Consider the following 21,071-nt stretch of genomic DNA (forward strand, 5'->3'; position numbering starts at 1 on the left):
GCTCTCTTTGGCTATTTTAGAGGAAGGCAAGTGTTGGGATGTTGATGTATTATCTACAAGAAAGTGAAAGAAGAGTCATGTACAAGTTATAACAAAGTAAAATCTTCTTTTTCTCATTACATGCTTCATTGAGCAGGCTCTTCTTTACTTATTCTTATAGTCTTCTATAGCCCATGTGTCTAAAGTTTCCAAACACACAAACTCCCTAACCTGTATTTCCTAAAAAGACTTTACATCAAATCTGACATGGATATCCTTTCTAAATAAAAATTTAGTTAAAACGAAGATCTTGGATTTTTTTTCCCAACTCTAGTCCTAACTTTAATTTTTATGATATTTTTCTCAACTTGATCTTCATAATTTTTATTATAAGCATAATCTTAGTTATTAATGTTATTTTTTTAAGCTGGGCTGGGAATAATGAAAGGATTTTATGTTCAGTGTTATCTACTTGATGGAATATATCTTCATAAACAGAAAACAAAGGCAAACAAGTGATGTATTGAGCATCAAATTTTATAGCCAACACACTACTTCAAAAATGGAAATAATAGTTAAAATTTACTTTCTCTGTTCTAGGTACTGTGTTAACAGTTTTATGTACAGTATTACATTTAAATCTCAAGACATCAAGAGATAATTATGCAAATATTTATATTAATAATATGTTACTATTACTCCCAATTTCACAGGTGAAAAAAATACTTAGAAATTAAGCAATAGCAACAACTTTGCTCAAGGTTACACCACCACTGAGAGGACTGGAGACTTGAAATCGGTGTCTTGGAATTTAGAATTCAGTCTCTTAACCATGACTCTATATTGCCAATTCTGGGAAACTTTGGATATCCTTTCTAATTTATAGAATACATATGATTAAACTGAAAAAGTAAAAGTATAGAGAAAACACGATCAAAGAAGCAGGATACTGTGAAAGATAAGGAAATATTACAAGGCCAGATACCTGATAAATGTGAAATGGAAGTATAAAATCTTCTCATGATGCAAATGGGGACTCTGTCCCAATTAACAACTTTTCCAAAATCCTTATTTGAAAGCATATAAGGCCAGGCGTGGTACCTCCAATCCTAGCAGTCTTGGAGGCCGAGGCAGGAGGATCTGTCAAGCTCAGCAGTTCAAGCCCAGCCTGAGCAAGAGCGAGACCCCATCACTACAAAAAACACAAACAGAAAAATTAGCCAGCATGGTGGAGTGCACCTATAGTCCCAGTCCCAGATACTCTGGAGGCTGAGGCAGGAGGATAGCTTGAGCCCAGGAGTTTGAGGTTGCAGCAGCTATGATGATGCCACTGCACTCTAGCCGGGGTGACAAAGCACAATTCTGTCTCCAAAAAAGAAAAAGAAAAGTACATTAACCAACAGCTGTGTGAGTGCATCTGGTATTAATACCATATTTTCAGATACTATTGAAGAGGCAACATAGCTTAGTGGTCAAGATTGGAGCCTTTGGAGTCAGACTGCCTGTGTTCAAAATCCATCTCTTTTACCTATTAGTTTTGTCATCTTGAATAAATTAATTAACCTCTTTAGACCTCAATTTCTTCATCAGTAAAATGAGGAAAATAATTGTAAACTACTTCTTGGGTTGTTGTGAGAACTAATAAGTCAATTCATATAAAGCACTTAGAGCCATTTCTGACATATATTAAGCACTAAAAAATAAATATTATTCATTTTCTTACTTAGCTTTGCTTTTGGGAAGTATTTTTTTTTTTCTAGTATACGTAGGATACAATGTTGGTGAAGCAATGAGGTGATCTGAATGAATACAACAAGACTAATATGGTGATTTTTGGGATATTAGCTACATATTGTTGTGTTCCTTTAATATTTGAAGAGTTTCTTCCCACGTTGAATACTCTGATTCCAATATTAATAATGCTGTGACAACTTTGCTTACTAGCTGATTAGAATAGAACTCAGCTATAATAGTGAGGAACCTCATGACCTACGTAGAAGAGTAAACTAATGATACTGATGTTCAAAAATAACTGAATAGACCAAGATTGTGATACCAGATTTAAGATGAAATTTATTCACAATTACCATTGCCATATCCTTTTTTTCAGACTAATTAATATGCACGTATGATGGCATAGTTAGCCTTAAAATATTATAACCATTTTTTGTTGTTGTTTTGAAAGGGGACAATTGTGTAAACATGAGGCAGATTATATATGCTAAGGATGAAGAAAGCACAGTTGGAAACACTGAAACACTGACGTGATTTTACCAGGAAAACACAGCAACAAAATGCTCACATCAGTGTTCCTTAATCAGTGACTTGGAACAAACACATCATGTTGACCAGCAGATTAGCAAACTTTTCCACAGGCAGACCCAATAAATAGAGAAGACTGAAACTATCCAAAAATAAACTATAAATTGCTGTGTGTGACATCCAGTTATTTTATTCTCTATGCTTGCTAGACTGTTTTACCAGATTTTTCTTTTCTTACTAGGAGAAACAGTATATCTCTGAAATACATGTCAATTATTTAAAAATGTACAAAGGCAATGCAAAGGTATGATACCCCTCCCATTGCAAGAAAAATCATGTATTTCAAACTTATGGACAGAAATTTTCAGCCATGTATGAAACTTTTCACCCAGGCTTTGATTCTTTTCCTTCATTCCTCATATATACATGCATAACATCATCAAGATTCTTTTTAATGATATATGTATCCTGTGATTGTTTTAATAACTTATTCTGCAAAGCATGCTTGTTACTCTCATATGATTCCTCAAGCAGCCTCCCATAAAGCAATACAAAGAGGGATATAAGGAAATCTTAACATAACATAGATTGCTGCCAAATTGTCAGCTGTTGCCCGATGAATGGTGAGACTGAGACACATTTTTACCCCCTTGGGCTAACCATTTTAGATGACACGTCTGTATACAGTTGTCTAGTTAATATTAGTGTAAGTCTTCACTGTTGTCATAAATACAAAACTAACCGTGCAGTGATGACTTTCCTCTGGAATGTAATGTGAAGATTATAACTAGCACAGTTACTCCTGTTGATCAGTCACAAGGCCTAAGCTAGTCCCTGGGGACTGTTGAAAGCATTGCTAATTCTTCATGCCTTAAGTATGTAATCACATCCTAGAAACTTGAGTTGTATACTGATAACAATTGCTTCTTTTCTAGAAGGCAAGCCACACCAACCATAGAAGAGGAGAATTAAAATGTCTATCCATAAATTTCACCCTGTGTACACATGACAATGTTTGTATTGAAGGGTGTCATCTGCTGCCATTGTCAGTAGTCTCCTCATCCAGAGACAACTGCTGGCCCTTCACCCCAGAGGCCTTTTAACTTTTAAATTTATGATTTCACACTTGAGGCAAATCTGTTGTCATTTAAAAAGACAAATGCAGATTCCAGAGAATTAATTTCCCTTTAAATACAACTGAAGAGACATCCTTAGACTCATGATCTTGTAATCTTTTAAAGAGGCTCTTCCAAGATTAGCAGAATATTGCATGTAAATGTGGCAATAAACCATTAAATTTCAGTCTTTTGTAAAACAAATGAGGAATATGTGGTTTATAAACTATATTTTAATGCCTATTTGCAAATGCCACTGTGTGATATTTTCACTCATGTACCTTTCTTTTTAAACAAAATTGAGAGCCTAGCCCTCACTAGGAAATTAAAGTGAACATTTAAATCTATCATTAAGATAATCAATTCGCTAAGGAGTTTAGGCAATTGTGGTTTGATTATGGATGATTTCTATGATTGTCTCAGTTGATTTTTAAATTCAAAATTTTTGCTTAACCAGTTACCATGAAAAATCAGCTTTTCTTGATAAAATAATTCATAATGTAGAAAAATTACCTTATTTTTCAGGGAAGTGCCTATGACTTTGTAAACTGCTTTTAAACTTATTTGATACTGGTGGGAATCAAACAAAACAACATAGTTTATAAGAGTTTGTGAATGGTTTTCTATATTTAAAAAACATAATTAAATTATTCTATCATTGTTATATTTGAACATGCCTTTTAGAGATTTTAGACTCTATTTTAAACTTAGAAATGAAGATGACTATATAATATTCATATTTTGAAAACACAGGGATGAGGATTCCTAATCTCATCCCTTCTTTAAAAAAGTCCTTTGTTTTTCTTTACCTTGGTTTCTACATCAGTGCTATGTAAAAGGGATTAATAATTTAACTCAATATTTTTAGAGTATTCACTTACATGTTTTATATAAATATTTTAAATATAGGATTTCTTTAATAAGCTACTCACTATACATAACCAATGCAAAATAAAAACAGTGAGATCAACCAAGAACAATTTCTATTTGAACCATCATGCTACATAGGTGCAATAACAATCTTGAGAGCCCTTGACCTAAATATATGCAGATACATTAGCACTTAAAATGGCTAAGTGCAGACCGAAACTCTACTTCCAGATTGATTGACAGTTATTTAAATTTATTTCTCTTTTCTTCCTGGCAGTTACTCTTCCCTATCACCCCTCTTATCTCATCAGTGTCATCTGACCTACTTTCCTATTTCTTACTTTGCTCTAAGCATGGTGGACGAAGAATTCTTCTGTAGCCAAAGTTAGGGGGAAAATAGGGAAGTCACATCCTAGGGAAGTGCACAGCACCTTTCCCCTATTAGTGTATCCTCAGCCCCCAGCCTCTCCTCTCCTCACTGTCCATCTTCCAGCCTTTCCCAGCTTTTCACGTCCAGATTGTTGACTGCTGCTCCTTTGAGGAAATGCCCATGTTGAGTGCAGTTGGTTTCACATAAGTGCAGATGAAAGTCCTTTAGTATTTTGTGTACAAAGACAAACAGCACTAATATGTGACTTTCCTCCCCCCCTTTTCCCAAGACAGCTTATAGGAAAAAAAGTAAAATAGAGGATTGGGAAGACAGGAGGGCAAACAGACACAGTTTGCCCTTATTGCTCTTATTTCTTCACTGTTGTTATTTGTCCTGAGAGGACAAATTAAGTCCTTTTTGTTTGCTTCAAATATCAAAGCATGTGGAGTGTAAGCAAAAGTGTGTTTGGATTCTCCAGTGGGGCAGGGAAGTAGAGAATTCTTTTGTATATGGAAGTTGAACTGCAGAGGAGGGGAATCCCTGTGGTTCATAAAAGAGCATGAAAGAGTCATTAGCATTCTGGTAACACTGTGATGTCTCCCTGGTACATGAGAGAAGGGAAGATAGACATTAAAGCACTAGCACGAATCAGCTACCTTTATTCCTTCCCCATCTATATATCACACATCAAGCTCTTATGTGACTTCTGCAGCTCTGTATTCTTCAAATACCAGAAGCTCATTCTTTTTCCCTAAGGATTGGCTACCCATCACCCCAACACATCTCCTAGGCTTGCCCAGCTGGAGCTCTGATGCAAAGGATTTGGGGACCTTGATCAGTGATTTTTAGTAGGACTCTTCTATTTCCCATTGCTCAGAAATGGAAATGGTGAGAATGAACTCGAAATTCAACCATAGCCAGAGGTTCATGTGTTCTGATTTTTCGAATGGTCACTAAGTTTCTCATAGGGAAAGTGGTAATTAAAGAGTTCAAGATTAGCTTAGAACAACATTAAAGATACATACTAAGTTCAATAGCTTATTGAAGGCTGAACTTACAGAACAATCACCAGCTTTAAGTTTATTCTATGAGGGTTTGAAATCCCTGATACAAAAATTTTTAGAATCTAAATGTTTTACTCATCCATGCTTCATTGCTTAGAAATACTTATAGTTTTTCATGTACTTTAATAATTACCCTAAATAAAATGAGGAATGTGGCAGAAAAATACATTTTAATTAATTCACTCATTCATTTCATAACATTGAGTACCTTCTAAATTAGGGGGCCTTTATTTAAATAGATAAAGAATTCTTCCATGAAACTCAAAATGTTTTAATATAACAATAATATATGTTGACATAATATACACTTTTGGAGCATAAATTTCTTTCCAGTTTTATAGGCTCTGAGAGAAAATGGCATTCCCAATATAACAGTTGGAATTAGAAATCCTGATTTTTTTCCTCTGTCATCTGTCATTTCAGGGCTGAGAGATATTCAAAGAGAGGAAGTACTTCTAAATTCATCCTGTGTCTTGTGATCCAAGATGTTTTTAAGTAAGAAAGCACAAGAAATGGAGATGTTTCTTCTGAGAACAAAGATGTTTTTCCTTTATATTGCATTACAGTAGGTTCTCTGGTGCCGGAAAACTGCACAGCTGTGTGCATTTGTGTGCAAGATTAGGTTTATTGCGTTAAGCTTGCCTCCTCTTTCATGGTTACTCTTCCTCAGCTGTCTGTCTTCCCATCTCACTTTCACATTTAACTCTCAAAAAATGTAGATGGTAATTAACTGACTGGAATTTCTTTAGTGTGTGGATACTAAGTAATATTGAAATAGATATCCTCTGCTGGACATTGTCATTCATAAAATTATTTACAGCTTAAAAATAAGCATTGTGTTAACTGCTCAGGATATTTTGTTTAAAAACAGTTTTTAAGAAAGTCAAAAAATGAGGAGCATAGGAGGGATTAAAATGCAAACCATTGTTCAATGAGGATAATTGGCATATAATTTTGAACATGGACTCATAAAAAACTAACCTTTTTTGGGGTGGGGGGACAAGGCCTTGCTCTGTTGCCTGGCTTAGAGTGCAGTGGCATCATTATGACCTACTGCAACCTCGAACTCCTGGGCTCATGTGATCCTTTTGCATCAGCCTCCCAGCTAATTTTTTACTTTTTGTAGAGCTGACGTCTTGCTATTGCCCAGGCTGGTCTTGAACTCCTGGCCTCAAGAGATCCTCCTGCCTCGGCCTCCCAGACTGCTAGGATTACAGGCATGAGCCTCCACACCCAGCTGAGAAACTAACCTTTTTCCTTCCCTTCCCCAACCTCCTAATCACAAATTTTCTGGAATCAGTGTGTTTAACAAAATAACACAATCTTTATATTCCTATCTTTGGTTTCCTATTCCTCATTATCTGATCAAGTTGAATTAATTTTTCTTTGTCTCATTTTTAATTAATAAATATATATTCATATAGGCCGGGCGTGGTGGCTCACACCTATAATCCTAGCACTCTGGGAGGCCGAGGCGGGTGGATTGTTTGAGCCCAGGAGTTCGAGACCAGCCTGAGCAAGAGTGAGACCCCGTCTCTGCTAAAAAAAATAAAAATAGAAAGAAATTATCTGGCCAACTAAAAAATATATATATATATATATATATATATACAAAAAATTAGCCGGGCATGGTGGCGCATGTCTGTAGTCCCAGCTACTCGGGAGGCTGAGGCAGTAGGATCGTTTAAGCCCAGGAGTTTGAGGTTGCTGTGAGCTAGGCTGATGCCACGGCACTCACTCTAGCCCGGGCAACAAAGCGAGACTCTGTCTCAAAAAAAAAATATATATATATATATACATATATTCATACAAATGCACACATTAAATATTTGTATTTAATATCTGTTATAGATCCTGAAGTAATAAAAACTAAAAAGGACATCTTTGGGCCTTCACCTTTGTGTTGTATGATTTTAGCCTTCTTTTTTGCTTTTCCCCTTAGGATTATTCCTATTGGTCACTTTATTTATTTATTTATTTATTATTTTTAAAAGACAGGGTCTCACTCTGTTGCCTGAAGTGGCTGATCATAGCTCACTGTAGCCTCAAACTCCTAGACTCAAGGGATCCTCCTGCCTCAGCCTCCTGAGTAGCCAGGATTACCAGTGTATGCCAACAGTCTGGCTTCTCTTCTTTTACAGACACTCAAAATCAACTTGTTCCCTCAGTTTTACAGAAATCAAATTTTCTGTCAGGCAAAAACATCCTGTGACTGAAATCATTTATCTCATGGAAGATTTAAAAACTGAGTTATGTTATATTTCCCAGGAATATATATATTTTTATTAGACATATTTACTAACAGAATTGCAAGCATTGAAAAGCTAAGGTTAAAAGTTGTGTCTGGAAGATCAAGGAACTCACTGTGCCTGGAATTCAGAGCTCAGAGGAGGTAGTATACTTCTAGATAGGCATTAAGGCCCTGTGTCTTCCACTTGGGTGTGACTGATATGTTAGTGCAAAGGAATGAAGTTGTAAATTGGTCATGTTCCAAAATCAACTCTACAGTAACAGTTACAGCTCTGGATCTATAGTTGCCTTGGCTAATGTTGGCTGTTTCATCACAGTAAGAAACAGTTCATCTTTGCTTTTAATATCAGACTTTAGTGTTCTTTTCAATTTGGTCTGCTCATCTCAAAGTCTGAAAAAACCAGATGTAATTAGTATGAAAATTATAAAACTGTATAGACCTTTCTTACTATATACTTCATTAACATATCTATTATCTTAAGTGATATTATTTTAGGATTTAACAAATACAGTACTCTTATCTGTTGCTGTTTTGAAGTTCAAAGGACTCTTGGTTACTGGAAATCTTGTAAATCTTGTATTGTGACTTGTGTATGTGTTATGGGCTGAATTGTGTGCCCCCTCAAAAAAGACTCTATGTTGAAGTTCTAACTCCTGTTTTACTTCAAATGTGATCATATTTGGAAATAGGGTCTTTACAGGAGTGATTAAGTTAAAATGAGGTCATTAGGGTGGACCAATCTAATTTTCCTGGTGTTCTCATAAAAAGAGGAAGTTTGAATGCAGTTATGTATGGAGGGAAGACATGTGAAAATACAGGGAGAAGATGACCATCTATAAGACAAGTAGAAGCCTGGAACAGAACTTGCCTCACAGCCCTCAGAAGGAACCAAACCTATTTATACCTTGATCTCAGACTTTCAGTCTTCGGAACTGTGAGAAAAAAATTCCTGTTGTTTAATCTATCTAATCTATCATACTTTGTTAATGGCAGCCCTAGGAAACTAGTACAGTATGAAAATTATCAATTTCTTATTAGGAAAATAAAATACATAATTTGAAAATATTAAATTTAAATTAGTAATAAACTTTGGTTCAAAATTTATTGAAGTTTTGGGGTGAATTTATTTGCAAAATTTCAATAAAGAATCTGTTTTTAAGAATCTGTCAGGAAAAAACATTGAAAAATCCTGGTTTTCAAGAATAGTTTCAAAATACCATATGTTTGTATGCATTTGAAAGATGTCTTGATCACATTCATATATCTATTTTAATTGCTATGTCATCCAATTAATGTTAACTCAGTTTTAATGTGGTAATGTGATTTTAATCTTGGCAAATGTACATTAAATACACATTATAATACTCAAACAAATATGGTGGTAGAACAGTAAAACAAGTATTCACTAACAGAGCTTGATCAATCTGTATTTTTAAGCCTGGTTTACCATACAGTCAGTACCATTTCATTATATCAGCTAGGACGTTCATCTAATATAATCCATTAGAATTTCCTAAAAGATTCAATTTTTAAAAAAGTATTTGGCTAGAATTTTTCTAAAAGGAATATTTCCAATAAAAGATTTTAGTCTACCTATAAAATTAAGTACTGCAAAAATTGCTTCTGTAATTTTAATTTTACTTACTGACATAGAACAGAATTGGATTTATTCCTCTCATTTTATAAATAAGGAGTTTTGCCGTAGACATTCTTTTTAAAGCAATTCAATGTCACTGTGAAAAATGAATGATTTTATAAGAATTTTAATCATTGGCCTGGGAGTAACTGCATGGAGTGCTTGGGTAGGTAAGGTGGTATCAAAGATTGCAGGAATCACTCACTGCCTTCAAAATGCCTCTAAGTTTGATTAGGGACATACGCCTTTTTACAATATGAGAAACAAAATTCAAGGTAGGATTTTAACAAAGCAGTTCATGATTAATTACTAAGCAAATTATATAAAATAAATTCTTATATTTAGAAGGAGTGAACACTGGGTATAGTGGTTTAGAAAGACTACCTTATTGTATTACTGCTGGTATTATTTAATCAACTTTGAATTAAAGAATAATATTTAGAGGTTTTAGAAGTAGTTACAAAACCTTTTTTTTTTTTTTTTGGTCAAAAAGAAAGTTGGAATAAATTTGGAATTAAAAAAAGAAGCTTATTTTGAGTTTAAACTGTCAAACATTGTTAGTTCCAAATATGATGAACTGCCTCATTGCCTCTACTTTTTCATCAGAACATAACTTACTGTTTTTTAACTAGAGCAGAACTCTTGTGTGTTAAGACCAATTGTTGGACCCATCTCTTTCAACTGGGTTCCCTCTTCGACTGTATTATGGGGCTTAATAATACTCCCCTAGTAGGGAGTTCACTGACAGGAGTCGACTCAGCTGTTTGTGTGTTCATTCTTTGGCTTGCTGCAAACTCAAAACTTTGAATATTTAAATCTGTTCTATGCTAAATGTAGCAATGGCTACTACAAACTGAAGAACACGTTAGATCAAGTTTTCAAAAGTGAGAGGTTCATGAGAGTTTTCATGAGAGGTTTTTAAAGACAAGTTTGATGAAGACTCAATAGCACTCTGGAATTAGAATTCAGGCACAGGGGACTTGTATTAGTTTCCCTGATGATGCTGTAACAAATCACAAACTGGGTGATTTCAAAACAGAAATGTATTGTCTCACAATTCTGGAGGCTAGAAGTCTGAAATCATGATGTCTTCTGGGCCATACTCCATCTGGAACCTGTGGGGAAAACTCGTTCTTTGCCTCTTCCAGCTTTTGGTGTTTGCCAGCAATCCTTGGAGTTCCTCGACTTGTAGATGCATCATTCCAACCTGCCCCTAGTGTCAGGTCACTGCTTTCTCTCTTTGTGTCTCTTCCCTCTTTTTATAAGGACACTATCCTCGTCCAGTATAACCTCATCCTAACTAATTCCATCTGCAACGACAGTATTTCCAAACAAGATCTCATTCTGAGGTACTGGGATGTAGGATTTCAACATATTTTGGGGAGGGCACAATTCAACCTGTAACAGGACTCTATTAATTATAGGACATAGAAAACCCATGTATTGGGTTTCTATTGCTGTTGTAACAAATTGCCACAAATTTAGTGGCTTAAAACAACATGAATGTATTATTTTATTGTCAGAGGTCTGAAATAAGTTCTACTGGACTAAAATCAAGGTGTCAGCAGGGTTGTTTCCTTTTCTGGAACTCTAGGGGAAAATGTGTTTTTTTGCCTGTTCCAACTTCCAGGGCTGCCTGAATTTCTTGGCTCCTCACACCTTCCTCTGTCCTCAAGGCCAGGAATGGCCAGTTGAGCCTCCGCACAATGCCATCTCTCTGGTTCAGACACTTCTGTTTCTCTCTTCCTCATTTAAAGACTGTTCTGACTACATTTGGCCCACCTGGATAAACCAGGCTAATCTCCCTATTGTGAGGCCAATTGATTAACAACATGCATTTCATCTACAATTTACCACCCCTTGCCATTTAACAGAACATATTCCTAGGTTCCAGGGATTAGACCACAGACATCTTTGAGGTGTGCCATTATGCTGAATATTGCAGTCCATCTAAAATAATTGTTTGCTCTTCAAAAAAAAATTATGTTCTTCCATAAATTGATCACAAAGTGCTTTTTACCCAAAGTGCCTCTGAGTTTACCTGTGTATCAATTTGTCCATGGATTAATTTAAAAATGCTACTGAATATCTGCTATGTGGCTAGAAACTAAGCAAGACTAATTTATTTCCCTCTATGAGCTCCCTATCTAAATTAGGAGACTATATGTAAACAATACTTGCAGTGCAATGTGAATTGATATAACTCAGGTTCATTCATATTTCAATAACAGCACATTGCAGGAACACAAAGGACTTTTTTTTTTAATGGGAACATGCAAATTTCTTAGATAAAAAGGCAATTGAAAATGGTTTCAAGTGTGAGTAAACATTTACCAGGTAGAGAGGGTGAGATCCAGGAAACCAGGAAGGCTGTTTCTTCAAAAACCAGTGGGGCTTTTTCAAAGTAGAAGCTCAAAAAATATTTATAGGTAGAAGGAATAAATACAGGTAGTGAGAAGAGCCTGTATAAATGCAGAGACAAACAACAGAGGGATATTTTCCAGGCATTACAAGTGGTGTCTTATCTCTTAAAGCAAATGATACAAAAAGGGAGGAGATAAGTTGAAAAGGAGTTTGGGCTCAGGTTATAGGAGGGCTTGTATGTCAGTTCAAGGGAACTGAGACGTCAGACAGAAGGACAATTGTGTCTTAGTCTTTTCAGGGAACTAGCCCCTTTGAGAATCTGATGAAACCCTAGAATCTACCCTCAAATATGCATATATAAACCTTTTACACATAATTTCAAGGGTTATGAAAATGCTAATTACAGTCTATAAAGCTATCTGTAGTCTGTGGACTTAGGGTGAAAAATAAAAAAGAGAGAATGAAAAAGGAAAAAAGAAAGTATCTGCTATAGGCAATAGGGAGTTATCAACAAACCATGAAGAAGTTTGTAATGTAGCTGAAATTATAAACACCACACTGCCCTATCAATGGAACTGAAAAGGATGAATCTGGGGACAGCAGAATAAGAGACTAATTCCTAAATGTCCAGATGAGAAATCCAGGGACTTGAGCTAAAGCAGCAGCCCTCTGGCTATTGTGATATCTTGAGATAAACATTTTAAATAGGTTCTTAGTTGTTTGTTATACCCTTTAAGAAATTAGGATACAGGAAAAAATGATAAAGAATTTGTGGGGAAAAAATATCAGTAAATATTGCAATTTTTGAGTATTTTAATGATATTAATCTGGATTCAGTATTTACAGTAGATTTTAGTGATTGGAATATAGGTTTCCTCAAAACAAAGTTTAAAAAGGCATAGAGAAAAGACATCATGGCATCAAACAAGATCAAAGTGAACACATATTTTTAACAGTTTTACTGAGGTATAATTTACACATAAGATTCACCCATTGTGAATGTACAATTCAATGACTTTTTGTAAATTTATAGAGTCATGCAAACATAACCGCAATCCAGTTTTAGTTCCATCACCCCCTAAAATTCTTCCACGCTCTGCTGCCACCTCCATGGAGCTAATTCCTGCTTCTACACCCAAGCCTATACAACCACTAATATGCTTGTTGCCTCTATGTATTTGCCTTTGCTGGATATTTATATAAATGGAATAATACAATGTATAGTCTTTTCCATTTGGTTTCTTTCAATTGACATGTTTTTGAGATTCACCCATGTTGTGGCATGTATCAGTAGTTTATTCTTTTATTACCAAATAGTGTTTCACTGTATGGATATACCTACCACAGTTTGCGTATCCATTCATCTGCTAATAGAAATTTGAAATGTTTTCCTGTCTTGGCTATTATGAATAAAGCTGCTATGCAGATTTATGTACATGTCTGGTAGACATGTTCTGATTTACTTTGGTGTAGTCCTAGGAGTGAAATTGCTGGGTCACATATTCGGTTTATGTTTAAACTTTTAAGGTACTACAAAACTATTTTCAAAAGTGGCTGTGAAATATTAATTCCCACAAGCAATGAATGAGGGTATCTTCACATCCTCACCACACTTGCTATTGTTATAGTTATCCTAATGTTTGTGTAGTGGTATCTCATTGTAGTTTTAATTTGCATTTCCCTGATGCTTAATAGTGTTGAACATCATTCATTTGCTTAATAGCCATTTCTATATCTTCTTTGGTGAAATGTCTATTTAAATATTTTACACATTTTTAATGTAGTTTTTTTTTCCTTATTGAGTTTAAAGTATTCTTTTTAGATTCAATATAAAAGTTTTATTTCATTTTATTTTTCAGTCGTTATGTTCTCTTAGTATGTGGCTTGTCTTTACATTTTCTTAATGGTATCTACTGAAGCAGATTCAATTTATCAGTTATTTCTTGTACAGATTATGTCTTGGGTGTCATCTAAGAAGTCTTTGCTTACTCCAGAGCCATGAAGACATTTTCCTGTCCTTCCTTTTAGAAGTTTTATAATTTTACCTCTTGTATTCAATTCTATCACCATTTTGAGTTATTTTTTATGTGTCTAAGTTTTTTAAAAATGTCAATATTCAGTTCAACCATTTGTTGAAATATTATCATTTTCTCATTGAATTGTATTGAAAACTGTCAAAATTAATTGGCCACAAATATGAGAATTTACTTCTGGCCTTTCAATTCTGTTCCATTAATCAATATTCCTATTCTTCCATCAATAGTACACTGTCTTGGTTACTGAGGCTATTGAAATTAGGTAGTATAAGTCCATCTTCTTTTTCAAAATTGTCATGGCTATTTTAGATCCTTTGCATTTCAAACAGGTCTCTGGAGTCTGTTTTTATTTTTCATCATTTATCTTTTATCTCTGGTCTTCAGATGAGATCATTGTAATTTATCAATTTCACTGATTATTTCTTCTGCTACCTTGAATCTGCTGTTGAATACCATTAGTGATTTTTTTTTTTTTCATTTAACTTCCAGGACATTTAAACTCTAGAATTTTTATTTTAAAAAATAATTTTCATCTGCTTATTGGGAAATTTTATTTGTTGGCTAATTGTTATACTTTCCTTTAATTCTTTAAACATGGTTGCATTTCCTTCAGTGAAAACTAATAGCTATTTTGAAATTTTTCTGATAATTCAAGCATCTGAGGACACTCAGACAATTTCTATTATTTTTTCCCAAGAGTATGGGTGACAGGTGACACGTTCCTATTTTTTTGCATGTCTCATAATTTTTTAGTAGCAGTTGGGCATTTTAAATAATATATTGTAGCTACTCTAAATTCATATTTTTCTCCCCTCAAGGTTGTCACTGTTTTGTTGGTTGATTGGTTGGTTTTTTGATTCAGAAATTTGTTTTGGCTAAATCTGTCTTTCCCTTAATGTATGGCCACTGATGTTTTTATTTTGTTTATTTATGTTTTTATTTTCAAATCTGGCTTTCCAGAATTTGCCCCTGTGTCTACATAGCTTAATTGTCAGCCAATAATTAGAAAAAGTTATGCACAAACATCTGGAGCCAGTAAGACTTCTTTATTGTGTTGGATGGCCCATAGGTGGGCAGGAGAGTGTATTCAAGTTCAGACTATGTTTGTCTGCCCTGGCTTCTATTCCACTATAATCTTTCATATCTCCTTTCCACACGTCTGTAGGCCCCAGGTTGGCCTAGAGTGTGTGTGTGGCTAGTTTGAGATCTCTTAGGTCTCTGCTTTGCATGTATACAGACTTAGATAAGAATATGCTTGCTTCAATTATAACCAAAATGTGGTCACTTCCACTGATAATATCATTAAATGTGTTCATTAATCACCATTCCAATTTGACTTTCCTTTGACCACACAACCAAAGCAACCAGTTCTCATGGCCTCATTATATCAGAACATCTATGACCATTGAGCTGGGAATGGGGATGGAAGAGTCCCAGGCAGCAAAGCCATGGACTCCCACTGTTCTTACCTCAATTTTAGCAGTTTTTTTAAGGATACATACTTCTCTGTTAGTTGCATGCCTTTGATTTCTTTCCAGAGTATGGAAACTGCTGTTTTTGTTTCTTATGTCTAGTTTAACAATTGATTTGGGGAGAGGAAATTTGCCAATCTCCTCACTTGACTGTGACATTTTATACATTACTCTATTTGTTCATTCATGTTTAAAACCATTGATATTTTATTTTCTCTATAATCAGTCAAAATAGAGTCTACATTAATGTCCTAGGTATTATTTCAGTGTTATTTCTATCAGAATTATTGTTTATATATGATTCTTCTAATAATTTGCTCGACTATTATCATATTATTAGCTGCATTATCTCATTATCTGACAGAGTAACAACATTCCCGTTATAATCATCTGCTGGCATCAACATGGTTAATTCACCTTTTATCCTCTCAGCTTCCCCAAAACTCCATCTTGTTAACATGGGCCAGATGGACATATTTCAATATTTTCACACAAAACAGAAGACTATGTAATGAATTAAAAGTCCAAGTGGGCGGAATATGTCATTACAGAGAATAGTAACTTCTGTTTGTAATTTAAAGAACTATTGTCAGAATATTATGAAGTTGTAACTTAAATTAATGATACATATTATGTGATATTAACTAAAATATTAACTCTTCAAATTATAAATCCAACTCAAATAATAATTCTTATAACACTCAGATACTTTATTATTAAATGAGCAATATTAATTTTGGACAAATTACACAGACATAGAGAGATCTTTTATCTTTGCAAAATAATGTTGTACAGAGTTATGAATGCAATCTAATGAGCCTGACTTTCCTGTTTAGGTTGTGGTTTACCTTTTAAAGACTTTACATTCCATAGACTTCACATTCCATTTTATGTTAGCACATCCTCAACAAATGGAAAACTCTTTTTATTTAAAAGAATCTCTTTATCTGAGTCAAACAAGCAAAATTATATATCATCTCTATTTTAAAATGCAATTATTTCAATTAATTCACTCATTCAACTACTTAGCAATAATTTTTTTTTTTTTTAATTTTCTGCTCTGTATAGCCAGCTAGTGTATTAGTGTTGAGGGGGATAGATGCAAAGGGGACTCATATGGTCTCTGCCTTTCACCATTGCTCTCTATTAGAGAGTTAAGAGTTTCATTCAATAATATTAACAAATATTTTTTAAGTACTTACTATGTACCTGGAACTGTGCTCAGAATAAGGAAATCAGAATACAAGGTTGAATTCTAGCAATTCTCCAAATTTCAGATAGATTCTCAATTATTCTTCTTTTTAGAAAATAAAAATATCAATTTGAACTCTATTTTCTTCGTTCATCTAATACTATTCTATATTACATTAAAAATAATTGCTATTGTTTATCAAAAGCATACCATTTATCAAGAACAATGCAAAATGTTTTACTTGCATTAGGCCTTAACAACCCTATAGGTCTTACAATTTTTATCTTCACTTTACAGAGGAGATGCTGTGGCAGTAAGTTGCTTAGGATCACAGGTCTAAGCTGTCTAAGACTTGGTTAAGAGCACAAAACTAAGAAGTGGCTGAGGTCAAAACTTAACAGAAGAACTGACCGTAAGTCTTTCTTTTTCTTCTTTCTTTAATTAGATCCAAAGGACATAAGTTTGTTTAATACATAAACTTTGCTAAACTTCAATAAAAATTGAAGAGTAATCCAAATATCTCATAAAACAGAACAGCAATCATCTAACAGATGGCACACATCAGTGCAAATTTAGTTGAAAAATACTGCCTTTGGGTCAATGCATACATCAAAAGTCAATGGTTCATACATTTCACTATGGATGGCTTCTGGTCCTTTTCAGATATGGCATACCATTTCTAAGTGGAGAGTATTATAACACATTAATCTGGTGTTTAGTTATATTCATTCAAATTATTTTAGAAGTTAATGTTATCATCAATTTCTTTCTACCCTCCCTTCCCACACAAATAACCTACTAAGATCTCAGATAGCATTAATTCTCTATGAAACATGCTTTGGGAAAAAATGGCATTACATTAACACGAAAAACACGACAAAGATCAGGTTTGGAATTATGAGTTAAGTTATGAGATACTAGAGCATTAGGGTAGTTAAAGTGTAAAAGAGCAATGTAGTCTTAAGTAAGAGAAGCTTTTAGAATCACTTTAAGGGTCTCATACCTGAGAAGAACATTAGAAAGTTCAAGAAGGTATTGAGAGATGTGGCTGGCTGAGCAACATGAACAATGTTTCTTAAATTGCTGTCCTATTAATGTGGTCTAGTGTTTGACTCATGAGAGATCATGCTAAGACCAGAATCAAGGGAATATCTAGCTGCATCTAAAAATGCAACTGGATTAAACCAGATATTCATTAAAAATCAACAGAAGTTCATTTGTGACCCTTTATACACACACTCTCTCTCTTTCTTTCTCACCCGGTAACACACACATTTGCACTCTTTTTAATGTTGAATTCTAGTCTGTTACTCTGTAGTTACTAGGCAGGGGGCAGGGGAACAATAAAACAAAAGAAACCAAACAAAATGTGTTTACATGTTTTTCATAGAGATGGCAGCTTAAGTAAGAAATTGGGAAACAATATTCTGATCTGTATTCAGCTAAGCAGAAGGTAAATGCTGGTGAGATAAAGGAATTATGGAAGTCAGAAAGAAAAATGTGTGCAACAAATAACAATGGCCTATTGGAGAAAACAGGAAAGAATTGGGAACAACAGACTTGTAAGCATTGCTTGCACTGAGGTGGAAAATTTCCCTTAAGATGTCCTGCTCTTTGCAGGAAAGTCCTAATTTATCAGATGCTATCTCAACTCAAGACTTCTCACTTTCACATCTTCTTTAAGTGTTCCCAATATATCATTTTTCAAAAGTAAAGGACTTTTTTCATTTAGTCTCATGGCATTTTCCCTTTCACTCTCTTGGCTTCAGAAAATTAGGAATTTCTAAACAGAAATTGCTGATGAAATCCACAACAGATGTGAAGAGACTATAAATTTTGTGAACAAGGAACATCTCTTCTATGAACTTTTGTTGGGATGTATACTAAATACCCCATCCCCCAAAAGTTATTTTCATTTTGTTTTCTGTTTTAAATCCAGAATGAGAAAAGACTATGTCAGTTTTTGCTATAGATACAATACAATTAATAATTATTTTTCAGTTCTCCAAGCCAGATACAAAGCAAGTGGAATGTAAAGAACTATGGAAATATTGACAAGATGAAAGAAATTCATACCACTTTAATCAAAACTTAAAGTGGAAGCACAGGGTAGCAGCCATGGGTAATCTTTATTTCTAAATAACAACATGTAAGACTGTATATGTCTCTGAGAATTGCCTCTTTCTGCTTAGGGTTCCTGAACACATCTGTATGTATTTGAAAAAAGTCATCATTGGTTTCTTATTTAGTTCATATTATTATAAATGACTGCCTTTAAAATTAATTTTTCTTTACACATTCCACTCACTTAGGACTCCTAGATTCTATATAGCCACTTTCTGTTTTGATTCATTTTTGTATTATGTCTCTCTTTACTGCATCTGAGAGTCCGTAAACAGAATTTGACAAAAGTTTGCTTTCTGTGTGTCATCTCTCTGAGGAGCTATTTGTGATCGTAAAGGAATGTTTTCCTACACTATTTTTATTCTCTCTCCATCAACTAATTGGATTGGCTTTGGACTCATATATTTTTGATAAGAATGTCCCTGGTGAATGGGCAGGTTCTGTTAAAAAGCTTTTACATATTGACATTAAGCTTGAATCAGACTTGGGTTTGTGTTTTTCAAATGTGCTATGGAAACATTTTATTTATCCAACGTATTTTACTAGTTTTATTACTCTATTGTATAAATAAAATTGAAACCATTGTAAGGAAGGGCAGAAACCATTATGTCAAAGAATCACACCTATTAACAAGAGGTATCTGACATAGGAATTAAATTGGCAACATCGGAAACCCCTTTACATGATATGTGTTCCATTTGATTTCAGTTTAGCAGTAAAACCAATGTTTTTTAATGTTAAAATTTTTGGCAAGGCTAAGGTTTTATTTCTGTCTATAAAACTGATACTAATACATCCTTTACTATTGACTACATTTGCTTTTTATTTGGCAAACAAAAATATTTATTCTTTAGAAAATTATAAAAAGCTAAATAGAAACTGGTGTAATTGCTTCTCCACCATAAAATTTTTCTCCTAAGACTTTCTTGTGAAACGTAATATAAGTAAAACCAATTTACTGAACAGCAAGTGTTGGATCAAATGGCAATAAAACGTTTATTGTCGTCTTTATGAAATAGTTGATCCAAGGTCAAGTTTAACCTGATTTCATGGGGCTTACTCTGGGACAAATGGAGAACCTAAAACTACCTATGATCCCTTAATATTCATGTACTTCCCTGTCTTCTGAAAATTAAACATCAATTTTAAGTCATATACCTTTTTAAGAACTTATTTTCTGTCAGTTGTATGGAATATGCTAAAATAAAAAAACTATTCCTCCATTTTTCTCTATTTGAAAAAGAAACTACTTAGTTTTTTTTTAAATTGACAAAAAAAACCCATATCCCAACTCAATTATTAACCATATTTCTTATAGTTCTTCCTATCTCTAACACTTTGTATATACTCAATATTTAATTTATTCATGTTGTTGAACCAATGAATGGAATGAAAAACTGAATAAATTTTAAAAGGTTCCCCAGAGTACATATTAACTCTGTTCCTTTATTGTAGCAAAAGTAATTTTGCTTTTGCCCATATCCTTTTATCTGAGCTATGAAACAATATGAAGCATTTTCCCATTTCAGTTACTTGTGAAGTGAAATGTTGGACATGGGGTTGATTATCTGTCTTCTCTAAACTTCAAGTTCCTCTTTGTAAAATGTATATATGCGTGCATGGTAGTCAGGGAGAGGTGAATCACAATTCCAGTACCAACTTTGCATGATCGTTAAGTGGATAAAATGAGATAATGTGTAAAGAGGACTTACAGCACAAAAGCGGAACATACTGTTAGAAGCCCTCAAAAAAAAAATTTAGTCACAAAGTCATGAGACACACACACACAGAGAGAAAGAGAATGAGAGAGAGATTTCAGGTACCTTATTATGGTTAAGAATCAGCATAGCACCTAATGTGGTGCATCAACTTCCACCCTTCTCTGTTCCTTCTTTCCCAATCTTACCAGCTCTCAGAATTCCAGGGTATAGTCCATCATTACCTCTTCTCATAACCAGGCTTATTGGAAGAGTAATTACTTCTGGAACTCACATTCATGTATATAACCTGGTTTCTGCTTCTATTGTGAATTGCAATGTTTCTTGCTAACACCACTTACTCCAGTCTGCTATATCACACTCAAAAGAGTATATCTGAAATCAAATGAGGTGACTTTATCATTGAAATAACTTTTAATTCATTTTACTTTGCATGAAAAAGAATAAACCAGTAACAAATGTTGAAACTTCAATGTTTAGTAATTGAATAATTCAATCAATATAATCCAAACAATGATATTCAAGTCAATATTTTAGTTGCTGGGTTTATAAACAAAACACCTATCTCTAGCACTTAAAGAATATGGCATCTTGTGGACAATCAAACTCAAATTTTCA

This window comes from Lemur catta, chromosome 11, assembly GCF_020740605.2.
Source record: "Lemur catta isolate mLemCat1 chromosome 11, mLemCat1.pri, whole genome shotgun sequence".
NCBI lineage: Eukaryota > Metazoa > Chordata > Mammalia > Primates > Lemuridae > Lemur > Lemur catta.